Consider the following 9,353-nt stretch of genomic DNA (forward strand, 5'->3'; position numbering starts at 1 on the left):
AAATGAGCCTGGGCACCACTGTGCCTTTTAAATCAAATGTCCCGCCCTGGAGCCACCTAGGCTCTCTCGGGGAGTGAATTATGCCGCACGTTGGAGCCTCACTGGGCTCTGAGCAAACACTGCCCCTCAAGACAGCGTGGGAGCCTCGTGGGCTCTAGAACACGAATATGGCCCAGGATAACGTTGGAGCGGCCCACTGCCTTCCGGGGCCGCTCTTACCACCACCAAAGGGCCCTGTCGTTGGAGTCCCTCTGGACTTTTAAACAACCATGGCCCCAACCGTTGGAGCGCACTCGCGCTCTTAGAAAACAATGTCCCCCTACGTTGGAGTCCCTCTGGACTCTAAGAACCACTGTCCCCAACGTTGGAGCCTCGCCGGCTCCAAACAACAATGCGGCCGCGGCGGAGCCTCTCGGGGGCTCAAGAGCTCTGTTTGCACACACCCACATGCGTCCGCTTACCTGGCGAGCGGAACGGGGGCTGGTCAGTTCACGCTGATCTCTGGCGGAGGCAGCACTCTCTTAGGCGGCGCGGGGCTTCCCTCGCAGATGGGAGCCTCGCGCTGCTCTCGTACTTCACCCGGGCCCCCTCCTGGGACCCGGGACTTGGATCGGGGCCGGCCGAGCTCCGGACGTCTTGTTTCTTCTTCCTCTTCCGGCTGCAGGAGCGCGGGGTAGGCTCCCGTTGGCTTCTTGTTAACGTCCCGCCCACGTCCCAACAAGGGCCGCCTGACTTCCTGAGAGCCCGGCCGTGGCGGTGATTCGATACAACGGCAATAAGAGGGGTAGGCTCCCTCGTTATAAGCAATATACGGCGGGTGGGCACCCGCCGTAGGATACAACGAATAAGCGGGGTGGGCACCCGCCAACGGGCACAATAATGCGGGGTGGGCACCCGCTAGGAATCCAGGGCAAAGCGGGGGAATCCCTACGTCGGGGTTTCCTCCCTGGGTATCGTAGCGCCGCGCTGCTGGCCACAGATGCAGGCGCTTCTTCAGCAAAAAGGGCAGCGCTTCCCAGGCGCTTGCAGGCAAGGTCCCAGAACAAAGTCCTGGTAAGGTTCAGGCAGATAGGTAGGGGGCAAGGCTGGGCCAGGGGCCAGCTCACTGGGCCCTCCAGGCAGGACGGCAGTCCCAAGTGGCGGTTCCTCCTGGCCTCCAGCAGCAGCAGCCCCCCTCAGATAGGATCCTAAAAGTGAACATTTTACATGGGGTCACAGCCCCTTCTTATACACAGGTTCACCTTTGTCTCAAGGTGCAGGGAAGGGGCGAACCAGTTACAACTGGTTCCTGAGCACTTTGTTTTGCTCAGCCCCTCTCCCTATTCAGAGACCAGGCCAGGGTCATCAGTCGCACCACAGGGGGCGGAGCCAGCATTGTGTGGGGAAAGCCCAGCCCTATTCAGGTCCTAGGTGTACTCCTCCCACCCATCTGGCTGCTGATCTCCCCATTCACCACTGGGTGACTCCTCCTGACTCTGGGGATTCCCTAGCCCATCACATGACCTCAGCCAGCCAATCACGCGACAGGCAGTCACTGCACATTTATGCCAGCGTCTAGAAGTGGCACTTCCACACTAGGTACATGGACACCGCACACATCATCGCGCAGCATTTAATCACACGAGTCCGTACATACCAAACGCGCATCTGCACTCCCCACGCATCAGGAACTACCAGGGACACATACATTCCCCCATGCATTCCTATGGGAGGGCAGGCCAACCTCACTACATGCACGCACTTTACCCTGGGACACAGCGGTAAAGTGCGCAGAAACCAAAAATCACTACCACCAGGTCACCAGTAAAAGCAAAAAGTTTCAGGGGTGAACCTGCCAGAAGGGCCAAGTCCAACAGTGTCCATTTGTGCTGTTATCGCTGTGTTACTGGGAGTGTGGTTGCAAATACTTTACACATTGCCTTGAAGATAAGCCTGGCTGCTCGTGCCAAGCTACCGGGGGATGAGCAGGGGTTATATAAGAGGGTGTCCCTCCTTTCCCTGACTAGAAGCAAGGGTCCTTATTTGGACTAAAGTACCTACCTCAGCCAACTACAGAACAACAGTTCTAACATTTACTTAATGTGAAGAACAACACGAGACGGGTGTCATTCGGAGTAACTCTGTAAATTCCTTCACCATAGACAGCACACGACCATCCCAGCAGCTCATCCCAGGAAGACTCACCATCTGCCTTGGAATGATCCATCAGCATTATCGTCGCGAAATTCCAACATAAGGTTCTATTGCAAATGGAACTTAAGTAACCCACAACACATCTTTCCCCTTAACAGACCTAACAAAAATCGCAAATATACATAAGCCAAAAATAAAACAAAAACAAAATACAATTAATGAGAACCAATACATTTTCAAGGCCATAAATCAAATAATTAATACAATAAATATTCACGTAAATACGAGGGAAGAACTGTATTCCATTTGTTGCGTACCCTTCCATGTTTGGCACTGTTATAGAAGCTGTGACATTTTTTAACTGAACTCTTCAAGAAATTGCTTGTGGCAATGAACTTCGAATCTTTAATACAATAACCAAATGAATCAAATGTCTGTCTGAGTCCATTATTGATTCCTATTTGTTCTTCCATTCAAACTGTGCTGTTTACTAATGACTTAATGTGTTGTAGGGAGAATCAGCAAGCTCTGACAGAACGTCAAGTGTTACTTCTTTCGTTTTGCGTCGCAGAGCGTTTGGTCTGCATAATCCTGACTCGACTGAACTTCTTCAGGAGGTTTGGACTTCCTGTTGCTTTCCTGTCTTTCTACAGTAAGGATTTAAGAGTGGTGTACCTTGCTGACGAGAAATTGCTGGGGTGTGTCTGGGTGGGCTGCTGGGACAGCTTGTTGTGCTGTGGTTTTATTCACTTGCCCCTGTTGGGCTATTAGGGAAGCTGAGTACGTCCTGGCACAAGCATGGGGTGGGCAATCTCAACAGTGATTTTTGTGCATGTATTGTCCATGGGTGAGGGGTGGGGAGTTCTTGTTTCTCAGTTTGTTGATGGTTGCAAGCACAGTGGTTGGACGGGCTGGTCAGAGGTCGATGGATCAGGAACAAGGTGAATATTGAGCTGTGATTATAAGACAAAGGGGGTTAGGTTCCTGAAAAGGCACAGCATTACGTTTGTCTGCTTGCAGGAAACGCATCTGGATGACATGAAGGCCACTGGGATGGCAAAAATGTGGTGAGGCCAGACATTTAACTCCTCTTGTTCCACATACGTCACGGGTACACTGGTCTTGGTGACCCCGGGAACTCCGCTCACTCTCCAGTATATGGAGGCTGATGTAGGGGCCGTTATGTGCTCCTGCGCGGACAACTTGATGGCTGTGACATTGCTATTTTAAACACGTATGCCCCTAACACAGACAAACCAGCCTGCTACCAAGCAATGCAGGATCTAATATCTGCAGATTTGGACATATTGCTCATATGGCTGGGTGACTTTAACTGTGTTCTCCCTGCCCTGGACAAACATCCCCCCAGAACTGGCACAAAGTCTCGCATGACCAAAAAATTGCGGACAATAATGAGGGATATAGGTTTACAGGACGTCTGGCGGGCACAGCACCATACTCAAAAGCTCTTTACATGCTTCTCCTCCACACACAACACATATAGCAGGCTTGACTGGCTACTAGTGACGGAAACGCCCACCTTTCCCGACGCAGAGGTAACCGACTTGGCTAGATTTCTATCAGACAACGCCCCTTTGTGCTGTGTATATGGTGGAACGCCCCTATACAGGGTCCCCGACATTGCAGGATGCCATCCGATATCCTGGAGGGCCAGGAGGGAAGGGTGTCACCTTCCCAGGTGCTCTCCGACTATGTGACCCTTAACTGGAATGGGACATCCAGTAGATGCACAGAATGTGAGGCGATGAAAGCGTGATGCAGGGAGTGGGTATGGGACTCACTTGTGAAGTCCGTTGCTAGTTGCAGCAGGAGTTGAGGGACAAGGAGGACACTCTAGCAGAGTCCCAGATGGACAACTAGGAGCGCCCTACCGAATACGCCCTAGAACGCACACTGCACGAACAAATTAGCCACATCTGGGACAGGCACCTACTGGCCTGGATTTTGCGCAGGGAGCAGACCCCCATTAACGACTTGCTTGTGCAATTTAGCAGGCGACATTGTGCACTCCAGAGTAGGAATAATGGAAGTGTTCCAACAGCATCTACAGAAGGTATACACTGGGGACCCATCTGTCTGGGAGGACCAATATGTTCAGTTCCTGGGGGGTTTGACACTGACATGCCTCCCACTGGTGACTAAGACTTGGGGGGGGCGTGGCCTGGCGTCAGCCAAGATGGCCGTGTAAGACCAGAGCTCCGCCGAAGCCAGGATAATAGTCCAGAATATCCTGCATTTCTCCGGTGATTGTCGTGAAAATGTGGTCGGTACACCTGCATGAAGAATAGTGCTACTGAACGTATCCCCGTAGCGCTGGTCCCTGAGGCTGCGGAGAAACGCGAAGTTGGAGCCGGGGGAGCAGGCGAATCCAGAGACCTCCGGAGCGTGTGGATGATCTCCAGCAGCATGCAGCTATAATTTCCAAGAGGTGGTGCCGCCGCTGTAAAATTCCTGTGAGCGCCAGAGCCAGGCCCTGTTTTATGAAAGCCGCGCTGCCATACCCGCCCGGTATGGTGTTGGGAGCCGGGCGGTGTTGGGTGTCTGCGGACTGGCTGTGAAGTCAGCGGAGGCGGTGGCCTGGGAGTGCCCGTACAGCAGGGGTGGATCGAACCCCCAGTGAGAGCGGTGAGCCTCCGGCAAAGTTGGAAGGTGAGTGAGGGGTGGCCCCCGTCGCTGTGGAGGTGTTGGGGGCCCCCCTTGCCACCGCGAGTTCGTCCTGGGAGGCCCCGGTGTTACAGCAGAGCTCTGGTGACGAGCAGCCGCACTCACCTGAGGCCTTGATTCCTGCCGGGGGCCCTAGACAATCAAATATTGCGGCGGGGACTGAACTGGTACAAGTGCCCCCCTGACTGCTGCAGAAGACGGGGAGCGTGGGAATCTCCCCCCCTGACCCACGCAGTGTGAGACCAGAGGCGGAGGGTGTTCTAGGCAGTAAGTGGTGCTCTCCGAGTGCTCAGCTATAATTATCGAGGTCACAGGGGTCTCTTGCAGTGGGAGGGTGACCCCCTGCAAAGTACTGTGCCTGTGAGGTTGGGAGGAACAAGTCAGAGGCCTCCCCACTTAGGTCCGGCCGTGGGCTCTCGCTGCTTTGATGTGCCCTATTACTGTCTGTGATCCTTCCCCCTGGCTGTGGCCCGATTGGTTCAGTGGGGTGCTGCCCCGCGTGAGTGAGCGTGCAGTAGTGCGGAGTTTGGTACCCCTATATCCTGTGTGCACCGGCTGGAATGATCTCTGACACTGTGGTTGCGCGAGACCAATTTGAGCGCTTATCCACGTTGCACACCTGGATTCGTGCCTCGGCGCTCGCTTCTCAATTGGTGGAGTTGGTAGTCTTGTTGAGGGTGTGGAGACTGCGACGACCCCGCCTCCAGCGGGGCTCCTTAGAACGGCCTGTGCGCGCGGCACCTGCCATCTTAAAGTGGTGGTGGGGGCCGGGCGGTGTTGGAGGCTACGACACTTCGGAGCCATCCCTTAGCTCAATTATGTCTACCATTCAGGTGCTGGGAACGACGCTGGAAACCAAAATTGACAAAGTCTCCATCGAAATGAACCTTCTCAGGGCCGACATGAACAAAACTTCGGAATGAGTCACAGTAATGGAAACGTGTATTTCGGAGCTCCAATCCACCGCGCGTGGCCTTGAGGAGAAGGTCCAGCAGCTGGTTCAGCAGCACCGCCAGGTGGCCCTGAAGCTGGAAGATCAGGAAGGGGGGGCCTGTCGGAACAATATCCGCGTGGTGGGTGTCCTGGAAGGGGCAGAAGGCCCTAGCGTGGATCTCTTCCTTGAGGACTTAATACTAAATCACTTAAAGCCCAAGAGACTGTCCACCCTCTTCATGGTGGAGAGGGCTCATAGTCCCTCCGCCAACACCTGGGCCCCCCCCTTGAACAATCATCACCAGGATCCTTAGTTATAGAGATCGGGATGCCATCCTACAGGCGGCCGACGGCATGGGGACTTTCTATATGAGGATACAGTGGTGCGATTCTTCCCAGACTTCACCATCAAAGTGCAACAGGAGCACCGCACCTTCGATGGGGTGAAGCGAGCCCTTAGAGAAAGGGGCATCAAATATATGATGTACTTTCCGGCTAAGCTTAAGATCATCACAAATGGGAAGTCCTTGTTCTTTACGACTCCCTCCGCTGTGCAGGCTTGGCTGGACGAGGCGCGACCGCAGAGAGACAGTTCACGCATGATGGACGGCTGGAGAGACACTCTTGAGTGCTCCCCAGGTTCTTATGATGGACAAGAAAGACCGGACATTCGTGACCGATGTTCCCGGCGCTCCAGATCGTTGAACCCGGCGCTCTCAGAGACTCGCAGAAAATGACCCTGCCGTGGGAGTGGCCGGGCTCTGGTACTCCTTGCTAACACATGTAATGTATGGTGTTGGGGAGGGTTGGAGGGCGTCAGCACCCTTTTCTTAGGGGATTGATTCTGTCAACTGTCTCTACACTAAAATGACTCTCTCCTGGTCTTGGGCTGGCAAGGGGCCTCGCGGAGCCATGTGTAGGCAACGCTCGGCAGCGCCTATCTTAGTTGACTGTTGTTCGGGTGACAGGCACTCTGCTAGTTGGGGATGTGGGTAGTTTTAAGCCAACGCAGCAGGGAAGCAAGGAGAGGGGTTGTGGCTTGGGGGGGGGTTTACTTTGTTTGTTGTGTCTCATTTGCGAGTTGGGAGGGTGGACATCCTATTCGTGGCATTTCTCCATCATGTACCTCATTCAGTGCTTTGTTCAGAGGGTTTTTTATTGCGAGGAGTGGGGAGGGGATGTCTTAGTTTGTATTGCTCTGTGTTTTTCAGGTATTATGAATATGACCTGCTTCAAGGAAAGGCAATCACTGGTTACATGCTTTTGGTAATGCTTTTTATGAGGGGAAAGTGGTCTACAAATGTGTCCCCCCCCTTGGGGCGTTCGTGGGAGACCCCCCTGCAACTGAATGAACACGCAGCAGGGCACGATGGGTACGACAACTAGACAGGGGCTCAAGCTGTTGTCGTGTAATGTCAACGGGCTCGGAGACAAGATCAAGTGGGGTATAGTGCTCCAATTTCTAAAAAGACACTCCCCCGATGTAGTCCTCTTACAAGAGACGCACCCGCTTGGAAACGCTTGTAGGGCCATCTCGCGATGAGGTTTCCATCTGGTGGCACACACGGCTTTTGGTTCTGGCTCCCGGGTGTAGGCATTATAATCCGAAAACCATCCCCCATGACAATTGACCTTGTCCGCACCGACACCCTGGGTAGGCTCATTGCCACCTCCGGGACCTGGAAGGGGCGCATACTTAATCTCCTGTCTGTCTATGTGCCGACCTTGGGGACCTCCTCCTAGCCTTGCCGGAGGGCAGAGTGTTGATCGGGGGGTGATTTTAATTCCATCGTCTCTGACTCCCTTGATCGTTGGCCCCAAAGGGCCTTGCTTCCCTCCCGCACGTGGGTTCACAGCTTTATTGAGGCGATGGGCCTGATGGATGTTTGGAGGAGACTACACCTGGCCGAGCAGCAATACACTTTCTACTCTGGTGCACACCGCAGTATGTCCCAGAGTACAAGCGACGCCGTAAAAAAACATTGCCCTGACGAAGTTCTTTGTTCAAGAACGAAACGCGTTGGCTGCTTAAGAATTATGAAACTGTGAAGAAAAATAAAGAGGAAGTTTTTGGAAATATTTACATCACTGGATGGACATTTTGTTTTGGACTTATAAAAGTGGTGCGATTTGCAGTGGGTTGAATGTCCCGTATTGATTATGTTTTGACGCTCTCACACCAAATTGACAGTGTGAAGGAAATACAGCACTTGGCCAGGGGAATCTCTGACCACTCACCTATCCTATGTCGCCTAGAGGTGGGAGACCCCACGGTTGGCCGTACAGCCCCGATCAACCCTTGGTATCTTATGACTCCCCAAATCAGAGATAAGATCTTAAGTGAGTCAGATCTTTACTTCCAAGAGAACGACGGGGCGGTCGACTCGACAACGACGCTCTGGGAGGCCTACAAGGCTGTCATACCGGGGGGTGGCTTTGGCCCAGATCTCGGGACAGCGAAAGGAGAAGTGTGCAGATAGGACTCGCTTGGAGGGTGAAATCCTACACTTAGAGGAAACCCTTTGGTTACGTGACTCAGTGGATGAGCGGCAGAGATTGCGTATTAAAGTCAAGGAATATACCGACTTGGCAACTGAGACTGCCAAGTCGCACTATAGGGCCACACTCAGCAGAATCTATGACGTCGGCGATAAGGCTGGCAAACTGTTAGCTTGGCTGGACCGTAGAGATCAGGCCCATCGCGTTGTGGTTGAGATAGAGACAGACTCCCACTCCCGCCTCACTGCCCCTCAGGACATAGCAGATGCATTCGGCCAATATTATTAGACACTCTATACGTCTCAAACACCGCACATGGAGGAGGAGCTTTCCTCACTTTTGCAGGATATTTCATTGCCCTCGCTCACTGATGAGGAGCGTTCTGATCTTGATCTCGACATCACAGTTACAGAGGTCAAAAAAGCCATTCACGACCTACGCGGTGGGAAGGCATAGGGCCCTAACGGCTTGCCCATTGAATTGTTTAAACTCACTGCAGGCAAGACAGCACCTTATCTCACCAGAATGTTTCGTGAAAGTAAGAAGAGGGGAATCCTGCCCGAGGATCAGAGGCTTGCTAATATCATAGTAATTCACAAAATGGGCAAGGTAAGTCATAAATGTTCCTCTTACAGACCCATCTCGTTGCTCAACTGCGAAGCGAAAATTCTGGCGAAGATCCTTGCCTCTCGCCTGCTCGGGGTCATGACCCAATTGGTCCATCCGGACCAATCGGGGTTTATGCCCACGAGAAACACTTCCCTTAACTTGCGTTGGCTCCACGTAGTACTGTGCCGTGCCGATACAATCAGAGAAGACGCCGCCATGGTCTCCCTTGATGCTGCTTCAGTAATTCTGTTCCATCAAGTGGCCCTATATGTTTGCTGTCCTTCACAAATTGGGCTTTGGCCCCGAGTTTACGAGTTGGGTTCGGCTTCTCTACCAACAGCAGCTCGCACAAGTAGTGGTTAACAACAGGAAATCTCCAATTTTCATGCTCAGCAGGGGCACCAGGCAGGGATGCCCCCTGTCCCCGCTTCTCTTCGCCCTGGCCCTCGAGCCTCTGGAAATGTGGGTCCGCAATGACGCCGCCATAAGAGGTC

This window comes from Triturus cristatus, chromosome 7 (assembly GCF_964204655.1).
Source record: "Triturus cristatus chromosome 7, aTriCri1.1, whole genome shotgun sequence".
Classification (NCBI taxonomy): Eukaryota; Metazoa; Chordata; class Amphibia; order Caudata; family Salamandridae; genus Triturus; species Triturus cristatus.